The following is a 16399-nucleotide window of genomic DNA, read 5'->3' as shown; positions in this document are numbered from 1 at the left end:
TAAAATATATACAATCAAAGCGCATGAGATATCAGGTGCGATCATACCAGCACTAATGCACCGGATCCCATCAGAACTCCGCAGTTAAGCGTGCTTGGGCGAGAGTAGTACTAGGATGGGTGACCTCCTGGGAAGTCCTTGTGTTGCACCTCTTTTTTTGCGATTTTTTAAATACTTCTTTTTATTTCTGTTAATCGGCGTAAAAGAGTCGGAAAAAGTAGGAGAAGACAAGCATTTCAGCGTTAATTATGTTTGTTTTGCCGTTAATAAGTGAAAGAAATAAAATATATACAATCAAAGCGCATGAGATATCAGGTGCGATCATACCAGCACTAATGCACCGGATCCCATCAGAACTCCGCAGTTAAGCGTGCTTGGGCGAGAGTAGTACTAGGATGGGTGACCTCCTGGGAAGTCCTTGTGTTGCACCTCTTTTTTTGCGATTTTTTAAATACTTCTTTTTATTTCTGTTAATCGGCGTAAAAGAGTCGGAAAAAGTAGGAGAAGACAAGCATTTCAGCGTTAATTATGTTTGTTTTGCCGTTAATAAGTGAAAGAAATAAAATATATACAATCAAAGCGCATGAGATATCAGGTGCGATCATACCAGCACTAATGCACCGGATCCCATCAGAACTCCGCAGTTAAGCGTGCTTGGGCGAGAGTAGTACTAGGATGGGTGACCTCCTGGGCGTTAATTATGTTTGTTTTGCCGTTAATAAGTGAAAGAAATAAAATATATACAATCAAAGTGCATGAGATATCAGGTGCGATCATACCAGCACTAATGCACCGGATCCCATCAGAACTCCGCAGTTAAGCGTGCTTGGGCGAGAGTAGTACTAGGATGGGTGACCTCCTGGGAAGTCCTTGTGTTGCACCTCTTTTTTTGCGAGTTTTTAAGTACTTCTTTTTGTTTCTGTTAATCGGCGTAAAAGAGTCGGAAAAAGTAGGAGAAGACAAGCATTTCAGCGTTAATTATGTTTGTTTTGCCGTTAATAAGTGAAAGAAATAAAATATATACAATCAAAGCGCATGAGATATCAGGTGCGATCATACCAGCACTAATGCACCGGATCCCATCAGAACTCCGCAGTTAAGCGTGCTTGGGCGAGAGTAGTACTAGGATGGGTGACCTCCTGGGAAGTCCTTGTGTTGCACCTCTTTTTTTGCGATTTTTTAAATACTTCTTTTTATTTCTGTTAATCGGCGTAAAAGAGTCGGAAAAAGTAGGAGAAGACAAGCATTTCAGCGTTAATTATGTTTGTTTTGCCGTTAATAAGTGAAAGAAATAAAATATATACAATCAAAGCGCATGAGATATCAGGTGCGATCATACCAGCACTAATGCACCGGATCCCATCAGAACTCCGCAGTTAAGCGTGCTTGGGCGAGAGTAGTACTAGGATGGGTGACCTCCTGGGAAGTCCTTGTGTTGCACCTCTTTTTTTGCGATTTTTTAAATACTTCTTTTTATTTCTGTTAATCGGCGTAAAAGAGTCGGAAAAAGTAGGAGAAGACAAGCATTTCAGCGTTAATTATGTTTGTTTTGCCGTTAATAAGTGAAAGAAATAAAATATATACAATCAAAGCGCATGAGATATCAGGTGCGATCATACCAGCACTAATGCACCGGATCCCATCAGAACTCCGCAGTTAAGCGTGCTTGGGCGAGAGTAGTACTAGGATGGGTGACCTCCTGGGAAGTCCTTGTGTTGCACCTCTTTTTTTGCGATTTTTTAAATACTTCTTTTTATTTCTGTTAATCGGCGTAAAAGAGTCGGAAAAAGTAGGAGAAGACAAGCATTTCAGCGTTAATTATGTTTGTTTTGCCGTTAATAAGTGAAAGAAATAAAATATATACAATCAAAGCGCATGAGATATCAGGTGCGATCATACCAGCACTAATGCACCGGATCCCATCAGAACTCCGCAGTTAAGCGTGCTTGGGCGAGAGTAGTACTAGGATGGGTGACCTCCTGGGAAGTCCTTGTGTTGCACCTCTTTTTTTGCGATTTTTTAAATACTTCTTTTTATTTCTGTTAATCGGCGTAAAAGAGTCGGAAAAAGTAGGAGAAGACAAGCATTTCAGCGTTAATTATGTTTGTTTTGCCGTTAATAAGTGAAAGAAATAAAATATATACAATCAAAGCGCATGAGATATCAGGTGCGATCATACCAGCACTAATGCACCGGATCCCATCAGAACTCCGCAGTTAAGCGTGCTTGGGCGAGAGTAGTACTAGGATGGGTGACCTCCTGGGCGTTAATTATGTTTGTTTTGCCGTTAATAAGTGAAAGAAATAAAATATATACAATCAAAGTGCATGAGATATCAGGTGCGATCATACCAGCACTAATGCACCGGATCCCATCAGAACTCCGCAGTTAAGCGTGCTTGGGCGAGAGTAGTACTAGGATGGGTGACCTCCTGGGAAGTCCTTGTGTTGCACCTCTTTTTTTGCGATTTTTTAAATACTTCTTTTTATTTCTGTTAATCGGCGTAAAAGAGTCGGAAAAAGTAGGAGAAGACAAGCATTTCAGCGTTAATTATGTTTGTTTTGCCGTTAATAAGTGAAAGAAATAAAATATATACAATCAAAGCGCATGAGATATCAGGTGCGATCATACCAGCACTAATGCACCGGATCCCATCAGAACTCCGCAGTTAAGCGTGCTTGGGCGAGAGTAGTACTAGGATGGGTGACCTCCTGGGCGTTAATTATGTTTGTTTTGCCGTTAATAAGTGAAAGAAATAAAATATATACAATCAAAGCGCATGAGATATCAGGTGCGATCATACCAGCACTAATGCACCGGATCCCATCAGAACTCCGCAGTTAAGCGTGCTTGGGCGAGAGTAGTACTAGGATGGGTGACCTCCTGGGAAGTCCTTGTGTTGCACCTCTTTTTTTGCGATTTTTTAAATACTTCTTTTTATTTCTGTTAATCGGCGTAAAAGAGTCGGAAAAAGTAGGAGAAGACAAGCATTTCAGCGTTAATTATGTTTGTTTTGCCGTTAATAAGTGAAAGAAATAAAATATATACAATCAAAGCGCATGAGATATCAGGTGCGATCATACCAGCACTAATGCACCGGATCCCATCAGAACTCCGCAGTTAAGCGTGCTTGGGCGAGAGTAGTACTAGGATGGGTGACCTCCTGGGAAGTCCTTGTGTTGCACCTCTTTTTTTGCGATTTTTTAAATACTTCTTTTTATTTCTGTTAATCGGCGTAAAAGAGTCGGAAAAAGTAGGAGAAGACAAGCATTTCAGCGTTAATTATGTTTGTTTTGCCGTTAATAAGTGAAAGAAATAAAATATATACAATCAAAGCGCATGAGATATCAGGTGCGATCATACCAGCACTAATGCACCGGATCCCATCAGAACTCCGCAGTTAAGCGTGCTTGGGCGAGAGTAGTACTAGGATGGGTGACCTCCTGGGAAGTCCTTGTGTTGCACCTCTTTTTTTGCGATTTTTTAAATACTTCTTTTTATTTCTGTTAATCGGCGTAAAAGAGTCGGAAAAAGTAGGAGAAGACAAGCATTTCAGCGTTAATTATGTTTGTTTTGCCGTTAATAAGTGAAAGAAATAAAATATATACAATCAAAGCGCATGAGATATCAGGTGCGATCATACCAGCACTAATGCACCGGATCCCATCAGAACTCCGCAGTTAAGCGTGCTTGGGCGAGAGTAGTACTAGGATGGGTGACCTCCTGGGAAGTCCTTGTGTTGCACCTCTTTTTTTGCGATTTTTTAAATACTTCTTTTTATTTCTGTTAATCGGCGTAAAAGAGTCGGAAAAAGTAGGAGAAGACAAGCATTTCAGCGTTAATTATGTTTGTTTTGCCGTTAATAAGTGAAAGAAATAAAATATATACAATCAAAGCGCATGAGATATCAGGTGCGATCATACCAGCACTAATGCACCGGATCCCATCAGAACTCCGCAGTTAAGCGTGCTTGGGCGAGAGTAGTACTAGGATGGGTGACCTCCTGGGAAGTCCTTGTGTTGCACCTCTTTTTTTGCGATTTTTTAAATACTTCTTTTTATTTCTGTTAATCGGCGTAAAAGAGTCGGAAAAAGTAGGAGAAGACAAGCATTTCAGCGTTAATTATGTTTGTTTTGCCGTTAATAAGTGAAAGAAATAAAATATATACAATCAAAGCGCATGAGATATCAGGTGCGATCATACCAGCACTAATGCACCGGATCCCATCAGAACTCCGCAGTTAAGCGTGCTTGGGCGAGAGTAGTACTAGGATGGGTGACCTCCTGGGAAGTCCTTGTGTTGCACCTCTTTTTTTGCGATTTTTTAAATACTTCTTTTTATTTCTGTTAATCGGCGTAAAAGAGTCGGAAAAAGTAGGAGAAGACAAGCATTTCAGCGTTAATTATGTTTGTTTTGCCGTTAATAAGTGAAAGAAATAAAATATATACAATCAAAGCGCATGAGATATCAGGTGCGATCATACCAGCACTAATGCACCGGATCCCATCAGAACTCCGCAGTTAAGCGTGCTTGGGCGAGAGTAGTACTAGGATGGGTGACCTCCTGGGCGTTAATTATGTTTGTTTTGCCGTTAATAAGTGAAAGAAATAAAATATATACAATCAAAGCGCATGAGATATCAGGTGCGATCATACCAGCACTAATGCACCGGATCCCATCAGAACTCCGCAGTTAAGCGTGCTTGGGCGAGAGTAGTACTAGGATGGGTGACCTCCTGGGAAGTCCTTGTGTTGCACCTCTTTTTTTGCGATTTTTTAAGTACTTCTTTTTGTTTCTGTTAATCGGCGTAAAAGAGTCGGAAAAAGTAGGAGAAGACAAGCATTTCAGCGTTAATTATGTTTGTTTTGCCGTTAATAAGTGAAAGAAATAAAATATATACAATCAAAGCGCATGAGATATCAGGTGCGATCATACCAGCACTAATGCACCGGATCCCATCAGAACTCCGCAGTTAAGCGTGCTTGGGCGAGAGTAGTACTAGGATGGGTGACCTCCTGGGAAGTCCTTGTGTTGCACCTCTTTTTTTGCGATTTTTTAAATACTTCTTTTTATTTCTGTTAATCGGCGTAAAAGAGTCGGAAAAAGTAGGAGAAGACAAGCATTTCAGCGTTAATTATGTTTGTTTTGCCGTTAATAAGTGAAAGAAATAAAATATATACAATCAAAGCGCATGAGATATCAGGTGCGATCATACCAGCACTAATGCACCGGATCCCATCAGAACTCCGCAGTTAAGCGTGCTTGGGCGAGAGTAGTACTAGGATGGGTGACCTCCTGGGAAGTCCTTGTGTTGCACCTCTTTTTTTGCGATTTTTTAAATACTTCTTTTTATTTCTGTTAATCGGCGTAAAAGAGTCGGAAAAAGTAGGAGAAGACAAGCATTTCAGCGTTAATTATGTTTGTTTTGCCGTTAATAAGTGAAAGAAATAAAATATATACAATCAAAGCGCATGAGATATCAGGTGCGATCATACCAGCACTAATGCACCGGATCCCATCAGAACTCCGCAGTTAAGCGTGCTTGGGCGAGAGTAGTACTAGGATGGGTGACCTCCTGGGAAGTCCTTGTGTTGCACCTCTTTTTTTGCGATTTTTTAAATACTTCTTTTTATTTCTGTTAATCGGCGTAAAAGAGTCGGAAAAAGTAGGAGAAGACAAGCATTTCAGCGTTAATTATGTTTGTTTTGCCGTTAATAAGTGAAAGAAATAAAATATATACAATCAAAGCGCATGAGATATCAGGTGCGATCATACCAGCACTAATGCACCGGATCCCATCAGAACTCCGCAGTTAAGCGTGCTTGGGCGAGAGTAGTACTAGGATGGGTGACCTCCTGGGAAGTCCTTGTGTTGCACCTCTTTTTTTGCGATTTTTTAAATACTTCTTTTTATTTCTGTTAATCGGCGTAAAAGAGTCGGAAAAAGTAGGAGAAGACAAGCATTTCAGCGTTAATTATGTTTGTTTTGCCGTTAATAAGTGAAAGAAATAAAATATATACAATCAAAGCGCATGAGATATCAGGTGCGATCATACCAGCACTAATGCACCGGATCCCATCAGAACTCCGCAGTTAAGCGTGCTTGGGCGAGAGTAGTACTAGGATGGGTGACCTCCTGGGAAGTCCTTGTGTTGCACCTCTTTTTTTGCGATTTTTTAAATACTTCTTTTTATTTCTGTTAATCGGCGTAAAAGAGTCGGAAAAAGTAGGAGAAGACAAGCATTTCAGCGTTAATTATGTTTGTTTTGCCGTTAATAAGTGAAAGAAATAAAATATATACAATCAAAGCGCATGAGATATCAGGTGCGATCATACCAGCACTAATGCACCGGATCCCATCAGAACTCCGCAGTTAAGCGTGCTTGGGCGAGAGTAGTACTAGGATGGGTGACCTCCTGGGAAGTCCTTGTGTTGCACCTCTTTTTTTGCGATTTTTTAAATACTTCTTTTTATTTCTGTTAATCGGCGTAAAAGAGTCGGAAAAAGTAGGAGAAGACAAGCATTTCAGCGTTAATTATGTTTGTTTTGCCGTTAATAAGTGAAAGAAATAAAATATATACAATCAAAGCGCATGAGATATCAGGTGCGATCATACCAGCACTAATGCACCGGATCCCATCAGAACTCCGCAGTTAAGCGTGCTTGGGCGAGAGTAGTACTAGGATGGGTGACCTCCTGGGAAGTCCTTGTGTTGCACCTCTTTTTTTGCGATTTTTTAAATACTTCTTTTTATTTCTGTTAATCGGCGTAAAAGAGTCGGAAAAAGTAGGAGAAGACAAGCATTTCAGCGTTAATTATGTTTGTTTTGCCGTTAATAAGTGAAAGAAATAAAATATATACAATCAAAGCGCATGAGATATCAGGTGCGATCATACCAGCACTAATGCACCGGATCCCATCAGAACTCCGCAGTTAAGCGTGCTTGGGCGAGAGTAGTACTAGGATGGGTGACCTCCTGGGAAGTCCTTGTGTTGCACCTCTTTTTTTGCGATTTTTTAAATACTTCTTTTTATTTCTGTTAATCGGCGTAAAAGAGTCGGAAAAAGTAGGAGAAGACAAGCATTTCAGCGTTAATTATGTTTGTTTTGCCGTTAATAAGTGAAAGAAATAAAATATATACAATCAAAGCGCATGAGATATCAGGTGCGATCATACCAGCACTAATGCACCGGATCCCATCAGAACTCCGCAGTTAAGCGTGCTTGGGCGAGAGTAGTACTAGGATGGGTGACCTCCTGGGAAGTCCTTGTGTTGCACCTCTTTTTTTGCGATTTTTTAAATACTTCTTTTTATTTCTGTTAATCGGCGTAAAAGAGTCGGAAAAAGTAGGAGAAGACAAGCATTTCAGCGTTAATTATGTTTGTTTTGCCGTTAATAAGTGAAAGAAATAAAATATATACAATCAAAGCGCATGAGATATCAGGTGCGATCATACCAGCACTAATGCACCGGATCCCATCAGAACTCCGCAGTTAAGCGTGCTTGGGCGAGAGTAGTACTAGGATGGGTGACCTCCTGGGAAGTCCTTGTGTTGCACCTCTTTTTTTGCGATTTTTTAAATACTTCTTTTTATTTCTGTTAATCGGCGTAAAAGAGTCGGAAAAAGTAGGAGAAGACAAGCATTTCAGCGTTAATTATGTTTGTTTTGCCGTTAATAAGTGAAAGAAATAAAATATATACAATCAAAGCGCATGAGATATCAGGTGCGATCATACCAGCACTAATGCACCGGATCCCATCAGAACTCCGCAGTTAAGCGTGCTTGGGCGAGAGTAGTACTAGGATGGGTGACCTCCTGGGCGAATTATGTTTGTTTTGCCGTTAATAAGTGAAAGAAATAAAATATATACAATCAAAGTGCATGAGATATCAGGTGCGATCATACCAGCACTAATGCACCGGATCCCATCAGAACTCCGCAGTTAAGCGTGCTTGGGCGAGAGTAGTACTAGGATGGGTGACCTCCTGGGAAGTCCTTGTGTTGCACCTCTTTTTTGCGATTTTTTAAATACTTCTTTTTTTCTGTTAATCGGCGTAAAAGAGTCGGAAAAAGTAGGAGAAGACAAGCATTTCAGCGTTAATTATGTTTGTTTTGCCGTTAATAAGTGAAAGAAATAAAATATATACAATCAAAGCGCATGAGATATCAGGTGCGATCATACCAGCACTAATGCACCGGATCCCATCAGAACTCCGCAGTTAAGCGTGCTTGGGCGAGAGTAGTACTAGGATGGGTGACCTCCTGGGAAGTCCTTGTGTTGCACCTCTTTTTTTGCGATTTTTTAAATACTTCTTTTTATTTCTGTTAATCGGCGTAAAAGAGTCGGAAAAAGTAGGAGAAGACAAGCATTTCAGCGTTAATTATGTTTGTTTTGCCGTTAATAAGTGAAAGAAATAAAATATATACAATCAAAGCGCATGAGATATCAGGTGCGATCATACCAGCACTAATGCACCGGATCCCATCAGAACTCCGCAGTTAAGCGTGCTTGGGCGAGAGTAGTACTAGGATGGGTGACCTCCTGGGAAGTCCTTGTGTTGCACCTCTTTTTTTGCGATTTTTTAAATACTTCTTTTTATTTCTGTTAATCGGCGTAAAAGAGTCGGAAAAAGTAGGAGAAGACAAGCATTTCAGCGTTAATTATGTTTGTTTTGCCGTTAATAAGTGAAAGAAATAAAATATATACAATCAAAGCGCATGAGATATCAGGTGCGATCATACCAGCACTAATGCACCGGATCCCATCAGAACTCCGCAGTTAAGCGTGCTTGGGCGAGAGTAGTACTAGGATGGGTGACCTCCTGGGAAGTCCTTGTGTTGCACCTCTTTTTTTGCGATTTTTTAAATACTTCTTTTTATTTCTGTTAATCGGCGTAAAAGAGTCGGAAAAAGTAGGAGAAGACAAGCATTTCAGCGTTAATTATGTTTGTTTTGCCGTTAATAAGTGAAAGAAATAAAATATATACAATCAAAGCGCATGAGATATCAGGTGCGATCATACCAGCACTAATGCACCGGATCCCATCAGAACTCCGCAGTTAAGCGTGCTTGGGCGAGAGTAGTACTAGGATGGGTGACCTCCTGGGCGTTAATTATGTTTGTTTTGCCGTTAATAAGTGAAAGAAATAAAATATATACAATCAAAGCGCATGAGATATCAGGTGCGATCATACCAGCACTAATGCACCGGATCCCATCAGAACTCCGCAGTTAAGCGTGCTTGGGCGAGAGTAGTACTAGGATGGGTGACCTCCTGGGCGTTAATTATGTTTGTTTTGCCGTTAATAAGTGAAAGAAATAAAATATATACAATCAAAGCGCATGAGATATCAGGTGCGATCATACCAGCACTAATGCACCGGATCCCATCAGAACTCCGCAGTTAAGCGTGCTTGGGCGAGAGTAGTACTAGGATGGGTGACCTCCTGGGAAGTCCTTGTGTTGCACCTCTTTTTTTGCGATTTTTTAAATACTTCTTTTTATTTCTGTTAATCGGCGTAAAAGAGTCGGAAAAAGTAGGAGAAGACAAGCATTTCAGCGTTAATTATGTTTGTTTTGCCGTTAATAAGTGAAAGAAATAAAATATATACAATCAAAGCGCATGAGATATCAGGTGCGATCATACCAGCACTAATGCACCGGATCCCATCAGAACTCCGCAGTTAAGCGTGCTTGGGCGAGAGTAGTACTAGGATGGGTGACCTCCTGGGAAGTCCTTGTGTTGCACCTCTTTTTTTGCGATTTTTTAAATACTTCTTTTTATTTCTGTTAATCGGCGTAAAAGAGTCGGAAAAAGTAGGAGAAGACAAGCATTTCAGCGTTAATTATGTTTGTTTTGCCGTTAATAAGTGAAAGAAATAAAATATATACAATCAAAGCGCATGAGATATCAGGTGCGATCATACCAGCACTAATGCACCGGATCCCATCAGAACTCCGCAGTTAAGCGTGCTTGGGCGAGAGTAGTACTAGGATGGGTGACCTCCTGGGAAGTCCTTGTGTTGCACCTCTTTTTTTGCGATTTTTTAAATACTTCTTTTTATTTCTGTTAATCGGCGTAAAAGAGTCGGAAAAAGTAGGAGAAGACAAGCATTTCAGCGTTAATTATGTTTGTTTTGCCGTTAATAAGTGAAAGAAATAAAATATATACAATCAAAGCGCATGAGATATCAGGTGCGATCATACCAGCACTAATGCACCGGATCCCATCAGAACTCCGCAGTTAAGCGTGCTTGGGCGAGAGTAGTACTAGGATGGGTGACCTCCTGGGAAGTCCTTGTGTTGCACCTCTTTTTTTGCGATTTTTTAAATACTTCTTTTTATTTCTGTTAATCGGCGTAAAAGAGTCGGAAAAAGTAGGAGAAGACAAGCATTTCAGCGTTAATTATGTTTGTTTTGCCGTTAATAAGTGAAAGAAATAAAATATATACAATCAAAGCGCATGAGATATCAGGTGCGATCATACCAGCACTAATGCACCGGATCCCATCAGAACTCCGCAGTTAAGCGTGCTTGGGCGAGAGTAGTACTAGGATGGGTGACCTCCTGGGAAGTCCTTGTGTTGCACCTCTTTTTTTGCGATTTTTTAAATACTTCTTTTTATTTCTGTTAATCGGCGTAAAAGAGTCGGAAAAAGTAGGAGAAGACAAGCATTTCAGCGTTAATTATGTTTGTTTTGCCGTTAATAAGTGAAAGAAATAAAATATATACAATCAAAGCGCATGAGATATCAGGTGCGATCATACCAGCACTAATGCACCGGATCCCATCAGAACTCCGCAGTTAAGCGTGCTTGGGCGAGAGTAGTACTAGGATGGGTGACCTCCTGGGAAGTCCTTGTGTTGCACCTCTTTTTTTGCGATTTTTTAAATACTTCTTTTTATTTCTGTTAATCGGCGTAAAAGAGTCGGAAAAAGTAGGAGAAGACAAGCATTTCAGCGTTAATTATGTTTGTTTTGCCGTTAATAAGTGAAAGAAATAAAATATATACAATCAAAGCGCATGAGATATCAGGTGCGATCATACCAGCACTAATGCACCGGATCCCATCAGAACTCCGCAGTTAAGCGTGCTTGGGCGAGAGTAGTACTAGGATGGGTGACCTCCTGGGAAGTCCTTGTGTTGCACCTCTTTTTTTGCGATTTTTTAAATACTTCTTTTTATTTCTGTTAATCGGCGTAAAAGAGTCGGAAAAAGTAGGAGAAGACAAGCATTTCAGCGTTAATTATGTTTGTTTTGCCGTTAATAAGTGAAAGAAATAAAATATATACAATCAAAGCGCATGAGATATCAGGTGCGATCATACCAGCACTAATGCACCGGATCCCATCAGAACTCCGCAGTTAAGCGTGCTTGGGCGAGAGTAGTACTAGGATGGGTGACCTCCTGGGAAGTCCTTGTGTTGCACCTCTTTTTTGCGAGTTTTTAAATACTTCTTTTTTTTCTGTTAATCGGCGTAAAAGAGTCGGAAAAAGTAGGAGAAGACAAGCATTTCAGCGTTAATTATGTTTGTTTTGCCGTTAATAAGTGAAAGAAATAAAATATATACAATCAAAGCGCATGAGATATCAGGTGCGATCATACCAGCACTAATGCACCGGATCCCATCAGAACTCCGCAGTTAAGCGTGCTTGGGCGAGAGTAGTACTAGGATGGGTGACCTCCTGGGAAGTCCTTGTGTTGCACCTCTTTTTTTGCGATTTTTTAAATACTTCTTTTTATTTCTGTTAATCGGCGTAAAAGAGTCGGAAAAAGTAGGAGAAGACAAGCATTTCAGCGTTAATTATGTTTGTTTTGCCGTTAATAAGTGAAAGAAATAAAATATATACAATCAAAGCGCATGAGATATCAGGTGCGATCATACCAGCACTAATGCACCGGATCCCATCAGAACTCCGCAGTTAAGCGTGCTTGGGCGAGAGTAGTACTAGGATGGGTGACCTCCTGGGAAGTCCTTGTGTTGCACCTCTTTTTTTGCGATTTTTAAATACTTCTTTTTATTTCTGTTAATCGGCGTAAAAGAGTCGGAAAAAGTAGGAGAAGACAAGCATTTCAGCGTTAATTATGTTTGTTTTGCCGTTAATAAGTGAAAGAAATAAAATATATACAATCAAAGCGCATGAGATATCAGGTGCGATCATACCAGCACTAATGCACCGGATCCCATCAGAACTCCGCAGTTAAGCGTGCTTGGGCGAGAGTAGTACTAGGATGGGTGACCTCCTGGGAAGTCCTTGTGTTGCACCTCTTTTTTTGCGATTTTTTAAATACTTCTTTTTATTTCTGTTAATCGGCGTAAAAGAGTCGGAAAAAGTAGGAGAAGACAAGCATTTCAGCGTTAATTATGTTTGTTTTGCCGTTAATAAGTGAAAGAAATAAAATATATACAATCAAAGCGCATGAGATATCAGGTGCGATCATACCAGCACTAATGCACCGGATCCCATCAGAACTCCGCAGTTAAGCGTGCTTGGGCGAGAGTAGTACTAGGATGGGTGACCTCCTGGGAAGTCCTTGTGTTGCACCTCTTTTTTTGCGATTTTTTAAATACTTCTTTTTATTTCTGTTAATCGGCGTAAAAGAGTCGGAAAAAGTAGGAGAAGACAAGCATTTCAGCGTTAATTATGTTTGTTTTGCCGTTAATAAGTGAAAGAAATAAAATATATACAATCAAAGCGCATGAGATATCAGGTGCGATCATACCAGCACTAATGCACCGGATCCCATCAGAACTCCGCAGTTAAGCGTGCTTGGGCGAGAGTAGTACTAGGATGGGTGACCTCCTGGGAAGTCCTTGTGTTGCACCTCTTTTTTTGCGATTTTTTAAATACTTCTTTTTATTTCTGTTAATCGGCGTAAAAGAGTCGGAAAAAGTAGGAGAAGACAAGCATTTCAGCGTTAATTATGTTTGTTTTGCCGTTAATAAGTGAAAGAAATAAAATATATACAATCAAAGCGCATGAGATATCAGGTGCGATCATACCAGCACTAATGCACCGGATCCCATCAGAACTCCGCAGTTAAGCGTGCTTGGGCGAGAGTAGTACTAGGATGGGTGACCTCCTGGGAAGTCCTTGTGTTGCACCTCTTTTTTTGCGATTTTTTAAATACTTCTTTTTATTTCTGTTAATCGGCGTAAAAGAGTCGGAAAAAGTAGGAGAAGACAAGCATTTCAGCGTTAATTATGTTTGTTTTGCCGTTAATAAGTGAAAGAAATAAAATATATACAATCAAAGCGCATGAGATATCAGGTGCGATCATACCAGCACTAATGCACCGGATCCCATCAGAACTCCGCAGTTAAGCGTGCTTGGGCGAGAGTAGTACTAGGATGGGTGACCTCCTGGGAAGTCCTTGTGTTGCACCTCTTTTTTTGCGATTTTTTAAATACTTCTTTTTATTTCTGTTAATCGGCGTAAAAGAGTCGGAAAAAGTAGGAGAAGACAAGCATTTCAGCGTTAATTATGTTTGTTTTGCCGTTAATAAGTGAAAGAAATAAAATATATACAATCAAAGCGCATGAGATATCAGGTGCGATCATACCAGCACTAATGCACCGGATCCCATCAGAACTCCGCAGTTAAGCGTGCTTGGGCGAGAGTAGTACTAGGATGGGTGACCTCCTGGGAAGTCCTTGTGTTGCACCTCTTTTTTTGCGATTTTTTAAATACTTCTTTTTATTTCTGTTAATCGGCGTAAAAGAGTCGGAAAAAGTAGGAGAAGACAAGCATTTCAGCGTTAATTATGTTTGTTTTGCCGTTAATAAGTGAAAGAAATAAAATATATACAATCAAAGCGCATGAGATATCAGGTGCGATCATACCAGCACTAATGCACCGGATCCCATCAGAACTCCGCAGTTAAGCGTGCTTGGGCGAGAGTAGTACTAGGATGGGTGACCTCCTGGGAAGTCCTTGTGTTGCACCTCTTTTTTTGCGATTTTTTAAATACTTCTTTTTATTTCTGTTAATCGGCGTAAAAGAGTCGGAAAAAGTAGGAGAAGACAAGCATTTCAGCGTTAATTATGTTTGTTTTGCCGTTAATAAGTGAAAGAAATAAAATATATACAATCAAAGCGCATGAGATATCAGGTGCGATCATACCAGCACTAATGCACCGGATCCCATCAGAACTCCGCAGTTAAGCGTGCTTGGGCGAGAGTAGTACTAGGATGGGTGACCTCCTGGGAAGTCCTTGTGTTGCACCTCTTTTTTTGCGATTTTTTAAATACTTCTTTTTATTTCTGTTAATCGGCGTAAAAGAGTCGGAAAAAAAAAAAGGAAAAAAAAAAAAAAAAAAAAGTAGGAGAGGGAAGTTGGTAGGAGAAGACAAGCATTTCAGCGTTAATTATGTTTGTTTTGCCGTTAATAAGTGAAAGAAATAAAATATATACAATCAAAGCGCATGAGATATCAGGTGCGATCATACCAGCACTAATGCACCGGATCCCATCAGAACTCCGCAGTTAAGCGTGCTTGGGCGAGAGTAGTACTAGGATGGGTGACCTCCTGGGAAGTCCTTGTGTTGCACCTCTTTTTTTGCGATTTTTTAAATACTTCTTTTTATTTCTGTTAATCGGCGTAAAGAGTCGAAAAAGTAAAAAGTAGGAGAAGACAAGCATTTCAGCGTTAATTATGTTTGTTTTGCCGTTAATAAGTGAAAGAAATAAAATATATACAATCAAAGCGCATGAGATATCAGGTGCGATCATACCAGCACTAATGCACCGGATCCCATCAGAACTCCGCAGTTAAGCGTGCTTCGCCACAGAACGGGACCGGTCACACGCGCACGCGCGCGGCACGCAGCAGGCTTGGCGAGTCGACGCTGGCCGGGCGAGAGTAGTACTAGGATGGGTGACCTCCTGGGAAGTCCTTGTGTTGCACCTCTTTTTTTGCGATTTTTTAAATACTTCTTTTTATTTCTGTTAATCGGCGTAAAAGAGTCGGAAAAAGTAGGAGAAGACAAGCATTTCAGCGTTAATTATGTTTGTTTTGCCGTTAATAAGTGAAAGAAATAAAATATATACAATCAAAGCGCATGAGATATCAGGTGCGATCATACCAGCACTAATGCACCGGATCCCATCAGAACTCCGCAGTTAAGCGTGCTTGGGCGAGAGTAGTACTAGGATGGGTGACCTCCTGGGAAGTCCTTGTGTTGCACCTCTTTTTTTGCGATTTTTTAAATACTTCTTTTTATTTCTGTTAATCGGCGTAAAAGAGTCGGAAAAAGTAGGAGAAGACAAGCATTTCAGCGTTAATTATGTTTGTTTTGCCGTTAATAAGTGAAAGAAATAAAATATATACAATCAAAGCGCATGAGATATCAGGTGCGATCATACCAGCACTAATGCACCGGATCCCATCAGAACTCCGCAGTTAAGCGTGCTTGGGCGAGAGTAGTACTAGGATGGGTGACCTCCTGGGAAGTCCTTGTGTTGCACCTCTTTTTTTGCGATTTTTTAAATACTTCTTTTTATTTCTGTTAATCGGCGTAAAAGAGTCGGAAAAAGTAGGAGAAGACAAGCATTTCAGCGTTAATTATGTTTGTTTTGCCGTTAATAAGTGAAAGAAATAAAAATATACAATCAAAGCGCATGAGATATCAGGTGCGATCATACCAGCACTAATGCACCGGATCCCATCAGAACTCCGCAGTTAAGCGTGCTTGGGCGAGAGTAGTACTAGGATGGGTGACCTCCTGGGAAGTCCTTGTGTTGCACCTCTTTTTGCGATTTTTTAAATACTTCTTTTTATTTCTGTTAATCGGCGTAAAAGAGTCGGAAAAAGTAGGAGAAGACAAGCATTTCAGCGTTAATTATGTTTGTTTTGCCGTTAATAAGTGAAAGAAATAAAAATATATACAATCAAAGCGCATGAGATATCAGGTGCGATCATACCAGCACTAATGCACGGATCCCATCAGAACTCCGCAGTTAAGCGTGCTTGGGGAGAGTAGTACTAGGTAGGATGGGTGACCTCCTGGGAAGTCCTTGTGTTGCACCTCTTTTTTTGCGATTTTTAAATACTTCTTTTTATTTCTGTTAATCGGCGTAAAAGAGTCGGAAAAATAGGAGAAGACAAGCATTTCAGCGTTAATTATGTTTGTTTTGCCGTTAATAAGTGAAAGAAATAAATATATACAATCAAAGCGCATGAGATATCAGGTGCGATCATACCAGCACTAATGCACCGGATCCCATCAGAACTCCGCAGTTAAGCGTGCTTGGGCGAGAGTAGTACTAGGATGGGTGACCTCCTGGGAAGTCCTTGTGTTTGCACCTCTTGTTTTTGCGATTTTTTAAATACTTCTTTTTATTTCTGTGAATCGGCGTAAAAAGAGTCGGAAAAAGTAGGAGAAGACAAGCATTTCAGCG

At 40.4% G+C, this 16399-nt stretch overlaps 53 non-coding genes and 8 pseudogenes across 53 annotated transcripts; all 61 read left to right on the top strand.

The window, feature by feature from the left end:
- The first annotated feature begins 33 nt into the window (after positions 1 to 33).
- Positions 34 to 152, top strand: LOC127113049 (5S ribosomal RNA). Its single transcript, XR_007799175.1, has one exon. It is a non-coding gene; the product is annotated as a 5S ribosomal RNA (ribosomal RNA).
- A 161-nt stretch (positions 153 to 313) lies between these two features.
- LOC127113337 (5S ribosomal RNA) lies at positions 314 to 432 on the top strand. The gene has a single exon (XR_007799433.1). It is a non-coding gene; the product is annotated as a 5S ribosomal RNA (ribosomal RNA).
- A 161-nt stretch (positions 433 to 593) lies between these two features.
- Positions 594 to 716, top strand: LOC127113297 (uncharacterized; annotated as a pseudogene).
- A 49-nt stretch (positions 717 to 765) lies between these two features.
- LOC127113335 (5S ribosomal RNA) lies at positions 766 to 884 on the top strand. Its single transcript, XR_007799432.1, has one exon. It is a non-coding gene; the product is annotated as a 5S ribosomal RNA (ribosomal RNA).
- Positions 885 to 1045: 161 nt separating this feature from the next.
- On the top strand, positions 1046 to 1164 carry LOC127113334 (5S ribosomal RNA). Its single transcript, XR_007799431.1, has one exon. It is a non-coding gene; the product is annotated as a 5S ribosomal RNA (ribosomal RNA).
- Positions 1165 to 1325: 161 nt separating this feature from the next.
- On the top strand, positions 1326 to 1444 carry LOC127113333 (5S ribosomal RNA). Its single transcript, XR_007799430.1, has one exon. It is a non-coding gene; the product is annotated as a 5S ribosomal RNA (ribosomal RNA).
- Positions 1445 to 1605: 161 nt separating this feature from the next.
- Positions 1606 to 1724, top strand: LOC127113332 (5S ribosomal RNA). Its single transcript, XR_007799429.1, has one exon. It is a non-coding gene; the product is annotated as a 5S ribosomal RNA (ribosomal RNA).
- A 161-nt stretch (positions 1725 to 1885) lies between these two features.
- Positions 1886 to 2004, top strand: LOC127113330 (5S ribosomal RNA). Its single transcript, XR_007799427.1, has one exon. It is a non-coding gene; the product is annotated as a 5S ribosomal RNA (ribosomal RNA).
- A 161-nt stretch (positions 2005 to 2165) lies between these two features.
- On the top strand, positions 2166 to 2288 carry LOC127113296 (uncharacterized; annotated as a pseudogene).
- Positions 2289 to 2337: 49 nt separating this feature from the next.
- LOC127113329 (5S ribosomal RNA) lies at positions 2338 to 2456 on the top strand. Its single transcript, XR_007799426.1, has one exon. It is a non-coding gene; the product is annotated as a 5S ribosomal RNA (ribosomal RNA).
- Positions 2457 to 2617: 161 nt separating this feature from the next.
- On the top strand, positions 2618 to 2740 carry LOC127113295 (uncharacterized; annotated as a pseudogene).
- Positions 2741 to 2789: 49 nt separating this feature from the next.
- LOC127113328 (5S ribosomal RNA) lies at positions 2790 to 2908 on the top strand. The gene has a single exon (XR_007799425.1). It is a non-coding gene; the product is annotated as a 5S ribosomal RNA (ribosomal RNA).
- A 161-nt stretch (positions 2909 to 3069) lies between these two features.
- LOC127113327 (5S ribosomal RNA) lies at positions 3070 to 3188 on the top strand. The gene has a single exon (XR_007799424.1). It is a non-coding gene; the product is annotated as a 5S ribosomal RNA (ribosomal RNA).
- A 161-nt stretch (positions 3189 to 3349) lies between these two features.
- Positions 3350 to 3468, top strand: LOC127113326 (5S ribosomal RNA). The gene has a single exon (XR_007799423.1). It is a non-coding gene; the product is annotated as a 5S ribosomal RNA (ribosomal RNA).
- A 161-nt stretch (positions 3469 to 3629) lies between these two features.
- On the top strand, positions 3630 to 3748 carry LOC127113325 (5S ribosomal RNA). The gene has a single exon (XR_007799422.1). It is a non-coding gene; the product is annotated as a 5S ribosomal RNA (ribosomal RNA).
- Positions 3749 to 3909: 161 nt separating this feature from the next.
- Positions 3910 to 4028, top strand: LOC127113324 (5S ribosomal RNA). Its single transcript, XR_007799421.1, has one exon. It is a non-coding gene; the product is annotated as a 5S ribosomal RNA (ribosomal RNA).
- A 161-nt stretch (positions 4029 to 4189) lies between these two features.
- On the top strand, positions 4190 to 4308 carry LOC127113323 (5S ribosomal RNA). The gene has a single exon (XR_007799420.1). It is a non-coding gene; the product is annotated as a 5S ribosomal RNA (ribosomal RNA).
- A 161-nt stretch (positions 4309 to 4469) lies between these two features.
- On the top strand, positions 4470 to 4592 carry LOC127113293 (uncharacterized; annotated as a pseudogene).
- Positions 4593 to 4641: 49 nt separating this feature from the next.
- On the top strand, positions 4642 to 4760 carry LOC127113322 (5S ribosomal RNA). The gene has a single exon (XR_007799419.1). It is a non-coding gene; the product is annotated as a 5S ribosomal RNA (ribosomal RNA).
- Positions 4761 to 4921: 161 nt separating this feature from the next.
- Positions 4922 to 5040, top strand: LOC127113321 (5S ribosomal RNA). The gene has a single exon (XR_007799418.1). It is a non-coding gene; the product is annotated as a 5S ribosomal RNA (ribosomal RNA).
- Positions 5041 to 5201: 161 nt separating this feature from the next.
- Positions 5202 to 5320, top strand: LOC127113318 (5S ribosomal RNA). The gene has a single exon (XR_007799416.1). It is a non-coding gene; the product is annotated as a 5S ribosomal RNA (ribosomal RNA).
- Positions 5321 to 5481: 161 nt separating this feature from the next.
- LOC127113317 (5S ribosomal RNA) lies at positions 5482 to 5600 on the top strand. The gene has a single exon (XR_007799415.1). It is a non-coding gene; the product is annotated as a 5S ribosomal RNA (ribosomal RNA).
- Positions 5601 to 5761: 161 nt separating this feature from the next.
- LOC127113316 (5S ribosomal RNA) lies at positions 5762 to 5880 on the top strand. Its single transcript, XR_007799414.1, has one exon. It is a non-coding gene; the product is annotated as a 5S ribosomal RNA (ribosomal RNA).
- A 161-nt stretch (positions 5881 to 6041) lies between these two features.
- On the top strand, positions 6042 to 6160 carry LOC127113315 (5S ribosomal RNA). The gene has a single exon (XR_007799413.1). It is a non-coding gene; the product is annotated as a 5S ribosomal RNA (ribosomal RNA).
- Positions 6161 to 6321: 161 nt separating this feature from the next.
- LOC127113314 (5S ribosomal RNA) lies at positions 6322 to 6440 on the top strand. Its single transcript, XR_007799412.1, has one exon. It is a non-coding gene; the product is annotated as a 5S ribosomal RNA (ribosomal RNA).
- Positions 6441 to 6601: 161 nt separating this feature from the next.
- On the top strand, positions 6602 to 6720 carry LOC127113313 (5S ribosomal RNA). The gene has a single exon (XR_007799411.1). It is a non-coding gene; the product is annotated as a 5S ribosomal RNA (ribosomal RNA).
- Positions 6721 to 6881: 161 nt separating this feature from the next.
- LOC127113312 (5S ribosomal RNA) lies at positions 6882 to 7000 on the top strand. Its single transcript, XR_007799410.1, has one exon. It is a non-coding gene; the product is annotated as a 5S ribosomal RNA (ribosomal RNA).
- Positions 7001 to 7161: 161 nt separating this feature from the next.
- On the top strand, positions 7162 to 7280 carry LOC127113306 (5S ribosomal RNA). The gene has a single exon (XR_007799409.1). It is a non-coding gene; the product is annotated as a 5S ribosomal RNA (ribosomal RNA).
- A 161-nt stretch (positions 7281 to 7441) lies between these two features.
- LOC127113294 (5S ribosomal RNA) lies at positions 7442 to 7560 on the top strand. Its single transcript, XR_007799408.1, has one exon. It is a non-coding gene; the product is annotated as a 5S ribosomal RNA (ribosomal RNA).
- Positions 7561 to 7721: 161 nt separating this feature from the next.
- On the top strand, positions 7722 to 7842 carry LOC127113289 (5S ribosomal RNA). The gene has a single exon (XR_007799407.1). It is a non-coding gene; the product is annotated as a 5S ribosomal RNA (ribosomal RNA).
- A 49-nt stretch (positions 7843 to 7891) lies between these two features.
- On the top strand, positions 7892 to 8010 carry LOC127113282 (5S ribosomal RNA). The gene has a single exon (XR_007799402.1). It is a non-coding gene; the product is annotated as a 5S ribosomal RNA (ribosomal RNA).
- A 158-nt stretch (positions 8011 to 8168) lies between these two features.
- Positions 8169 to 8287, top strand: LOC127113270 (5S ribosomal RNA). Its single transcript, XR_007799390.1, has one exon. It is a non-coding gene; the product is annotated as a 5S ribosomal RNA (ribosomal RNA).
- A 161-nt stretch (positions 8288 to 8448) lies between these two features.
- On the top strand, positions 8449 to 8567 carry LOC127113259 (5S ribosomal RNA). The gene has a single exon (XR_007799379.1). It is a non-coding gene; the product is annotated as a 5S ribosomal RNA (ribosomal RNA).
- Positions 8568 to 8728: 161 nt separating this feature from the next.
- Positions 8729 to 8847, top strand: LOC127113248 (5S ribosomal RNA). Its single transcript, XR_007799368.1, has one exon. It is a non-coding gene; the product is annotated as a 5S ribosomal RNA (ribosomal RNA).
- A 161-nt stretch (positions 8848 to 9008) lies between these two features.
- Positions 9009 to 9131, top strand: LOC127113292 (uncharacterized; annotated as a pseudogene).
- Positions 9132 to 9180: 49 nt separating this feature from the next.
- Positions 9181 to 9303, top strand: LOC127113291 (uncharacterized; annotated as a pseudogene).
- A 49-nt stretch (positions 9304 to 9352) lies between these two features.
- On the top strand, positions 9353 to 9471 carry LOC127113237 (5S ribosomal RNA). Its single transcript, XR_007799357.1, has one exon. It is a non-coding gene; the product is annotated as a 5S ribosomal RNA (ribosomal RNA).
- A 161-nt stretch (positions 9472 to 9632) lies between these two features.
- LOC127113226 (5S ribosomal RNA) lies at positions 9633 to 9751 on the top strand. Its single transcript, XR_007799346.1, has one exon. It is a non-coding gene; the product is annotated as a 5S ribosomal RNA (ribosomal RNA).
- A 161-nt stretch (positions 9752 to 9912) lies between these two features.
- Positions 9913 to 10031, top strand: LOC127113215 (5S ribosomal RNA). Its single transcript, XR_007799335.1, has one exon. It is a non-coding gene; the product is annotated as a 5S ribosomal RNA (ribosomal RNA).
- A 161-nt stretch (positions 10032 to 10192) lies between these two features.
- Positions 10193 to 10311, top strand: LOC127113204 (5S ribosomal RNA). The gene has a single exon (XR_007799324.1). It is a non-coding gene; the product is annotated as a 5S ribosomal RNA (ribosomal RNA).
- A 161-nt stretch (positions 10312 to 10472) lies between these two features.
- LOC127113193 (5S ribosomal RNA) lies at positions 10473 to 10591 on the top strand. The gene has a single exon (XR_007799313.1). It is a non-coding gene; the product is annotated as a 5S ribosomal RNA (ribosomal RNA).
- A 161-nt stretch (positions 10592 to 10752) lies between these two features.
- Positions 10753 to 10871, top strand: LOC127113182 (5S ribosomal RNA). Its single transcript, XR_007799302.1, has one exon. It is a non-coding gene; the product is annotated as a 5S ribosomal RNA (ribosomal RNA).
- Positions 10872 to 11032: 161 nt separating this feature from the next.
- LOC127113171 (5S ribosomal RNA) lies at positions 11033 to 11151 on the top strand. Its single transcript, XR_007799291.1, has one exon. It is a non-coding gene; the product is annotated as a 5S ribosomal RNA (ribosomal RNA).
- A 161-nt stretch (positions 11152 to 11312) lies between these two features.
- LOC127113159 (5S ribosomal RNA) lies at positions 11313 to 11431 on the top strand. Its single transcript, XR_007799279.1, has one exon. It is a non-coding gene; the product is annotated as a 5S ribosomal RNA (ribosomal RNA).
- Positions 11432 to 11590: 159 nt separating this feature from the next.
- LOC127113147 (5S ribosomal RNA) lies at positions 11591 to 11709 on the top strand. Its single transcript, XR_007799268.1, has one exon. It is a non-coding gene; the product is annotated as a 5S ribosomal RNA (ribosomal RNA).
- A 161-nt stretch (positions 11710 to 11870) lies between these two features.
- On the top strand, positions 11871 to 11989 carry LOC127113135 (5S ribosomal RNA). The gene has a single exon (XR_007799257.1). It is a non-coding gene; the product is annotated as a 5S ribosomal RNA (ribosomal RNA).
- Positions 11990 to 12149: 160 nt separating this feature from the next.
- LOC127113124 (5S ribosomal RNA) lies at positions 12150 to 12268 on the top strand. The gene has a single exon (XR_007799246.1). It is a non-coding gene; the product is annotated as a 5S ribosomal RNA (ribosomal RNA).
- A 161-nt stretch (positions 12269 to 12429) lies between these two features.
- On the top strand, positions 12430 to 12548 carry LOC127113112 (5S ribosomal RNA). Its single transcript, XR_007799235.1, has one exon. It is a non-coding gene; the product is annotated as a 5S ribosomal RNA (ribosomal RNA).
- Positions 12549 to 12709: 161 nt separating this feature from the next.
- Positions 12710 to 12828, top strand: LOC127113100 (5S ribosomal RNA). The gene has a single exon (XR_007799224.1). It is a non-coding gene; the product is annotated as a 5S ribosomal RNA (ribosomal RNA).
- A 161-nt stretch (positions 12829 to 12989) lies between these two features.
- On the top strand, positions 12990 to 13108 carry LOC127113089 (5S ribosomal RNA). The gene has a single exon (XR_007799213.1). It is a non-coding gene; the product is annotated as a 5S ribosomal RNA (ribosomal RNA).
- Positions 13109 to 13269: 161 nt separating this feature from the next.
- Positions 13270 to 13388, top strand: LOC127113077 (5S ribosomal RNA). Its single transcript, XR_007799202.1, has one exon. It is a non-coding gene; the product is annotated as a 5S ribosomal RNA (ribosomal RNA).
- Positions 13389 to 13549: 161 nt separating this feature from the next.
- On the top strand, positions 13550 to 13668 carry LOC127113065 (5S ribosomal RNA). Its single transcript, XR_007799191.1, has one exon. It is a non-coding gene; the product is annotated as a 5S ribosomal RNA (ribosomal RNA).
- Positions 13669 to 13829: 161 nt separating this feature from the next.
- On the top strand, positions 13830 to 13948 carry LOC127113054 (5S ribosomal RNA). Its single transcript, XR_007799180.1, has one exon. It is a non-coding gene; the product is annotated as a 5S ribosomal RNA (ribosomal RNA).
- Positions 13949 to 14109: 161 nt separating this feature from the next.
- Positions 14110 to 14228, top strand: LOC127113331 (5S ribosomal RNA). Its single transcript, XR_007799428.1, has one exon. It is a non-coding gene; the product is annotated as a 5S ribosomal RNA (ribosomal RNA).
- Positions 14229 to 14434: 206 nt separating this feature from the next.
- On the top strand, positions 14435 to 14553 carry LOC127113319 (5S ribosomal RNA). Its single transcript, XR_007799417.1, has one exon. It is a non-coding gene; the product is annotated as a 5S ribosomal RNA (ribosomal RNA).
- Positions 14554 to 14719: 166 nt separating this feature from the next.
- On the top strand, positions 14720 to 14909 carry LOC127113309 (uncharacterized; annotated as a pseudogene).
- A 161-nt stretch (positions 14910 to 15070) lies between these two features.
- On the top strand, positions 15071 to 15189 carry LOC127113276 (5S ribosomal RNA). The gene has a single exon (XR_007799396.1). It is a non-coding gene; the product is annotated as a 5S ribosomal RNA (ribosomal RNA).
- Positions 15190 to 15350: 161 nt separating this feature from the next.
- On the top strand, positions 15351 to 15469 carry LOC127113165 (5S ribosomal RNA). Its single transcript, XR_007799285.1, has one exon. It is a non-coding gene; the product is annotated as a 5S ribosomal RNA (ribosomal RNA).
- Positions 15470 to 15629: 160 nt separating this feature from the next.
- Positions 15630 to 15748, top strand: LOC127113048 (5S ribosomal RNA). The gene has a single exon (XR_007799174.1). It is a non-coding gene; the product is annotated as a 5S ribosomal RNA (ribosomal RNA).
- Positions 15749 to 15908: 160 nt separating this feature from the next.
- Positions 15909 to 16029, top strand: LOC127113290 (uncharacterized; annotated as a pseudogene).
- Positions 16030 to 16187: 158 nt separating this feature from the next.
- LOC127113271 (5S ribosomal RNA) lies at positions 16188 to 16307 on the top strand. Its single transcript, XR_007799391.1, has one exon. It is a non-coding gene; the product is annotated as a 5S ribosomal RNA (ribosomal RNA).
- The last annotated feature ends 92 nt before the right edge of the window (positions 16308 to 16399 follow it).

The sequence above is a fragment of the Lathyrus oleraceus genome, unplaced genomic scaffold (genome assembly GCF_024323335.1).
Source record: "Lathyrus oleraceus cultivar Zhongwan6 unplaced genomic scaffold, CAAS_Psat_ZW6_1.0 chrUn0261, whole genome shotgun sequence".
Lineage (NCBI taxonomy): Eukaryota > Viridiplantae > Streptophyta > Magnoliopsida > Fabales > Fabaceae > Lathyrus > Lathyrus oleraceus.
This window is presented reverse-complemented; position numbering and strand designations above follow the sequence as displayed.